The 6,720-nt window shown below is 41.1% G+C and overlaps 1 pseudogene; it reads right to left on the reverse strand.

Moving 5' to 3' along the window:
- Positions 1-249: 249 nt before the first annotated feature.
- Positions 250-616, reverse strand: LOC115070015 (annotated as a pseudogene).
- Positions 617-6,720: the final 6,104 nt, after the last annotated feature.

Genomic DNA, 6,720 nt, shown 5'->3' on the forward strand with positions numbered 1-6,720 from the left:
TGTTTCCTTTGGTTTTTGTTAAGCAAATCCCAAAAGATAATATGCACATTGCTATAGATTACTGAAGATAAAGTAATCATTCAAAATTATTAAATTAGTTACATATTCTGAGCTACTGCTGATGAAGAAAAATAAATTTTTATCACTCGTAAGGCAGCAGAGAGTTGGTTTAGGGGCTTTCAACAATTTCTATAAAGATGGCATGGTCATTAAACACAGCATTCCATATGTTCCCCTTAGCAAGTCTATTTACGCTGATGGACCTGAGACTCCGCAGTGGTGTCTGGTGCAGAGCTTGTCCTCACAGTGCCACGCAGATGCTTGCTTACTCATCTTGTAGCTGATAAGCTGTCCTCCCTGATGAGCGGGGCTACCTCATTTGTTACATGCGAGCAAACAAAAGCCAGTTTCAGTTGTACCTTGTAGGCAAATCTTATGAATGTCAAAGAATAGCAACTGAGGGTAAATGTCATCTGCCCACTGATAATCTCTGGAGACTTCTTCATGTCGTTGATGGCAGCAATGGGGAGACCCCAGTTGGCAACGGGCCCCAGAAGTGCATACTCATGAGGTAGTCCCAGAAGTCCTTGCTGCAGACGTAGTCTGCTGCCCTCTGAACCAACCCAAACCGGCCTTAAAAAAACTATTTAATTTATTATTACCATGTGTGTGTGTGTGTGTGTGTGTGTGTGTGTGTGTGTGTGCGTGAGGTGCGTGTATGAATGTGGGTGTGTGCAGTGCAACAGCACACATGTGGAGGACAAAGGACAACTTTTAGGTGTCAGTTCTTTCCTTCCCTCATTGGTTCAGTGAAATGAACTCGGGTCATCTGGCTTGCATAGGAAGCTGTTTCTCCCCACTGAGCCATCTCACCAGACTGGCCTTTAACTCCTGATCCTCCTGCTTCTACCTCCCAAGTACCGGTATTAAAGCCATCACCATGTAATCTTTATTTTTTATGTTATCAAGTGCATATAATTTCTATATGGAACGCATGTTAATAGCCAGTATGATGTGCTTCACTCATTCAGGATTCCTAAGATGTTAAGATGACTCCTAAGATTCCATGTTAAATGGGAATTGTCATGATCAGAAATATGAAATATGAAATGTCTTTCACAGGGACACGTACTTGAGTGTTCAGTCCCCAACTGCTTGCACTGTTTTGGGACGTTGTGGATACTTCAGGAAGTAGACCAGCTTACCTGCAGGAAGGAGGTCAGCTGGTCACCAGTTCTTGTCTCTTCCTCTGTCTCCTGTTTGCTAAGAGGTGAAGAGCAGCCTCTGCCACATGCCCACACTACCGTGCAGTTTTGCCCAAATGCACCAAGCAACCATGGACTGAACCTTTTGAAACCATGAGCCAAAACAAATCTCTCCCCCTTTTAACTTGTTTCTATCTGGTATTTGGCCACAGGGATGAGAAAGCTGAGTAATACAGGGGCACTCATCAGTGAGAACTTTATGTTGTTACTTACTCTTTTCAATTCATATGATATCCCCTCAAAGAAAAAGTAAGCCTTTGGGCATGGGCGGTGCATCTCTTTTGTGTTTCTAGAGTCTAGTTGTGTGTGGGACATAAACGGGAACCCACAAATACTTGTTATGAGTTTGTCATGAGTTTATATTGTCAGTGTGACATAGTTTTCTCCATTTTAGTTTTTCTTTTCTAATTTTAAACTCTCAGTCTAATTACAATATCTCCTGTACTAATTTTTCATTGTTCCATTGGATCTATAGTTCATAAATTTGTTGAACCATGAACAAAAGCAAAAAGCTAGCGTATGCAGGTAAGAGCCATATGCATTGTTTTAATGAGTAGTCACCATGACATATGGAGGAGGATTGCCCGATTAATTATTGGGTTTGATGGAGTTGCTGCCTGCCTGCACGAGTTAGTCCAGGGGCCAATTTATAGTGGTAAAATCCTGTGATGGGCTGGTCTGACCGATAAACAAAGTAAATAAATGAACCAAGTTGATTTAGTAGCTCCCATAATTTGCTAGCTTACCATAAAAATATTATATTGCTTCTTAACAAGAGACTTACACACTTTCTGGAAATATGTGGAATTTCACAGTGAAATCCTGCTTACATGTGGGTTTTTTTTTTTGTTGTTGTTTGTAATTTAGTAAGTTTCTTCAGCACATAGAAGCAAATATTTTTGCTCTTTGAGAGCCAATGATATGAACTGTAATTGAAGGCCAAGTTAATAGGTGTTTATTTATTTACTTACTTATTTTTATTATAATTATTATATATATTTTTTGAGACAGGGTCTCATCTAGTCCAGACTAGCCTCAAACTACCTATATAATCAAAGATGTTCTATTTCAGAGTCACCTGCCTCTGTCTCCTGAAAGCTAAGCTTACAGGCATGTACCACCATACCTGATTTCATGCAGTGTTAAGGGTTGAACCCAGAGCTTCAAGTGTGTGAGGCAAATACTCTGCCAATTGAGTTATAGCCTCAGGCCCTCTTCTTTGACAGGTTCTCACTATGCAGCCATGGCTAGCTTCAGGCTTACCTACTTCAGCCTCCCACTGGATATATACTGCTGTACTTGATCTTTCTTTCTCTCTGTCTCTCTCCCCCTTCATCCCTCCTCTGTTTCCTTCCTTTTTGGGGGGGGGTGGGGAGAGTGGAGGACTCTTGCTATGTGGTGGAGAATGACTTAGAAACCATTATTAAAAAACACGTTAAGGGGCCTGGAGAAATGGCTTAGCAGTTAAGAGCACTGACTGCTCTTGCAGAAGACCTGGGTTCAGTTCCCAGCACCCACACGGCAGCTAACAACTGTCTGTAACTCCAGTTTCAGGGCATCCAACTCCCTCTTCTGACCTCTATGAGCATTTCGTGACACAGGTACATTTACATAATGTAGGCAATACACTCATATGCATAAAATAAAAGTAATAAATAAAATATTTTTAAAAATAAATAAACAAAAACATTTTAAGGCAAAAATGTAGGCATATTTGAAAGGAAGTAATGGGTTCTTCTTTAATTTTCATTCTAAATAAATCTTGCCTCAGTTCTTCCTGAGTTTATTCCTATGATGGTCCACAGTGATAGTGTTTTCTAAGTTATCCAAATTAGGCTTCCATATTTCAGTTTCAGGACATTGGCTGATGTTGAAGATACTTCTTCTTTCAAGTCATGAAGTTCTGGTCAGGTAGGAACTCCAGCAGTTCCCTAGGCTAGATTTTCCCAAGTGCCTTTTGTTTCAATCCTTCTTTGGGATTTTACGATTAAAGCTGAGTTTTGAAAAAAATGTCTCAGTCTAATATATGCTTAAAACTGACCTAGTTTATTTTTTACCCTGCCTTCCACAGTGTGTCTCTATTCTTGGATAAACTCCTGGTAAATACACTACTGTTGTGGTGCTGGGGCTTGCACAGGGTCTCCTGTGTACTCGGACCCACATTCTCCCAGTGTGAATTCAATGGAAGAGGAGGAGATTTGTGCTATGTTCTCAGCAAAAGTCTAGAGGTTCATTCTGAATATGTTCTTCGATCATATGCCCATACACAAATCATCACCCTTTCCTAGGCGAGCTGGCCTTACTGAGTCACACGTCATGCTGATGGCTGAGGCCAGGTATCAGCTCCACAGAATTTACATGGACTTAAAGGGAAGGGTGGTGTCTCAAATGAATTTTAGAGGGTTTTGCAGGAAAGAGGATGAATAGATGCTAGGTAACCAAAGAAGAACAAGACACATTTATTTGCACCCTGGCTTTCCAAGATGGATATAGGATGTCAGGATTCCCAAACAGAGGTATCAACGGAACTCCTCCATCATCTCCTCATACTTCCTCATCCTCCAGCCCCTGAAAAAAAATTTTTTGGCCTTTTTGAGGCAGGATCTCCCTGTAGCCCCAGCTGCCTCAGAACTCGCTATGTAGACCAGGCTGGCCTCGATCTCACAGAGATCCACCTGCCTCTGCCTCTCGAGTGCTGTGATTAAAGGTGTGTGTCACCATGCCCAAGCTAAGAATTTTTATCAATTACTTTATTTAGAAAGATATTTCAAATGACAGAGAAACCGAGGCTTACTGAGCCTGGATAACTTAGCTAAGCTCATAGGTGTTTACTTGATTGACAAAAAATCATTGCCTTACTCGATGGGTCCTGGTTGTTTATACACAAAAGTTTTTCTTTTTTCTGTTTAGACATCTTTTTGCTTTCCCAAAGACTACATAGTTCTACAAAACAGAAAAATACTTGAAACCGCAGGGATTCTGCGTATTCACAAATGCACAGGACTTTATGCTCTTAAATTTGGATTTGTTTTAATGACTATTGTCTTTTTTTTGGCTCCTATTCCTCCATCCCAGTCCTTTTCTTATTTTTGTCTGTATGTGTACATCTGCATGTGTGCGTGCATGTGTGTGTGAGCGTGTGTGTGTGTGCGTGCGTGCGTGTGTGTGTGCACATGCTAAACTCAGGGCCTCATACATGCTCTAGTTCTGAGCCACATCTTTGGTTCCCTTTTCCTATTTTAACCCGTGGAACTACCTGGATCCTGAGCTAAGTTTGTGGTCATGTTGTGCCACAACTTTGTGATGTGACATTGAACTTTTCACACTTCTTTCTTTGGGGTTCAGTTTCCTTTCTCCGTTGGAGTGGAGGCTCAACATTGACTAATGTTCTTGCAGTCCTGACATATGTTCTGACAGTTTCTCAGGATTCTGATTCCATCAGCACTTGGGTTTGGATCTTCTGACGTTTCAGGCTGGTACATGTGGACTTTGGTTTTCTCTATGTCGCCCTTCAACCTAGATCTCGTGACCGTCTTTCAGTTTTGTTTTCTGGTGTGCTCTATTATTGCTTTTATTAATTAAAAATTTTTTTTGAGACTGGATCTAATTATGTAGCCCTGGCTGGCCTGGAAATCATTATGCAGACTAGGTTGGCCTCAAATTCATGAGGCTTACCTGCTTGTACTTCCTGAGTGCTGGGATTTAAGGCATGCACCACCATACCCCACACAATTAAAAAAAACATTTAAAAGCAGCACTACTCCTTGTTCAGGGTTCACCAGATTGAAACACAGTGAAAGGAATATTTTTTCATATAGCATACTCCCAGTCACAAGCTCTTCTATTAGTAATTTGGCATAGCACTCAAAGTATACTTAGGGACTGAATTATTTCTCTCCCTTTATCTTTCTCTGTTTCCTATTTGGGTTCTTCTATTTTTAAATCAATTAATTAATTGACTATTATTTTGTGTGCATGCGTGATGTGTGAGTGTGGGTATATGTATCACAGCCTGTGTGTGGACCTCAGAGGACACCTTTTGTGGGAGTTCTCTCCTTCCACCATGGGTTCTGGGGATCCCACTCGGGTCACCAGGCTTGTGCAGCAAGTGATTTTACCTACTGAGACATCTTACTAGGTAGGACCAGTCCTTCTTCTCACTGGTGCTGGGATTTCAGGCAAGCACCACTACACCTGTTCGGCACTACTAGCAAGAGAACCCAGGGCTTCGTGCACTGTATCAACTAAGCTACAGCCTTATCTCCTCAGTGGTCCAGTCTTTTGGCCTATGTCTTGCCTTACACAGTGGCACTTGTAATTCCCAAGTGACTGTCTATTACTTGCTTTCAGCCTAGTACTCTCTGTGGTTGGTAAGTGCTCTAGGTTAGTCACTCTGAGGTGTTTTTGTTTTTGTTTTTGTTTCTTTTTTCTTTTTTCTGTAGTCATTTAGCGTGAATACCAACCTTCAGAATTCGCCTGGTCTTTGCAGTTCCTGAAGCTGTTCCCTGCTCTCCAGAGCAGCTCAGTAGAGAAGGCCAGACTCCTGGCTCTGGTCATAGCTCCATTTTTTTGTACTGATCATATGACCTTAGACAATGTTCTTTGCATCTCTATATCTGTATTTTCTTCTCTATTAAAACAGGATTCTATTTTTAAAAGTATCTGGCAGTTTCTCTGAGTGTCAGCTGAAATTTACATGTACTATTTTCTTGATTTCATCACAACTTCCAACTCTAGTTCAGATATGGGCACACTGTAGATTCTTAAGATGATGATGGTAAATGGTAGAATACTTACCTAGCATGGGCAAGGTCCTGGATTTGATTCTCATCATTGCAAGTAAATAAATAAATAAATGACTAAACAAATAACTAAATTGTTGGCACCAAATATTGTAAGAGTGAAACCACAGAGGACAAGTCAGCCTTCGGGTTGCAACAGCAAGAGGTTTATTTAGTACACAGGTACCTGTGGGCACAAAGTCTCCTCGGGGGACTTGCATGCCTCAGGTCGGGTTTGTGGAACTTTTATAGAGCAGAAGCGGGATACAGAAGCAGAAACGCGGTTATTGGTTAATTTAAACTATTACAAAATGCTACGGGGAGAGCGGGAAGCTTACTTATCAGTAAGCCAGATGTCTCAACCATAAAACTTACTTATCAGTGAGTTGGAGATGTCTCGGCCATGAAACTTACTTATCAGTAAGCCAGATGTCCTGGCCATAAAACTTACTTATCGGCAAGCCAGATGTCTCGGCCATGAAACTTACTTATCAGTAAGTTGGAGTTCTTGACCGGTACGCGACCTGCCTGAGAGACTTCATGGCTCCTGACTTTTATTTTTTCAAAATAATTCAGCAAAACATCAAGCAAATGCGTAAGAACTAGCAAGCCCTTTTCTATAATAACCTTAAATGTAAACAGCTTCAACTCACCACTAAAAAAGATAAAGACAA

The sequence above is a fragment of the Nannospalax galili genome, unplaced genomic scaffold, assembly GCF_000622305.1.
Source record: "Nannospalax galili isolate Female #2095 unplaced genomic scaffold, S.galili_v1.0 scaffold553, whole genome shotgun sequence".
Taxonomy (NCBI): Eukaryota; Metazoa; Chordata; class Mammalia; order Rodentia; family Spalacidae; genus Nannospalax; species Nannospalax galili.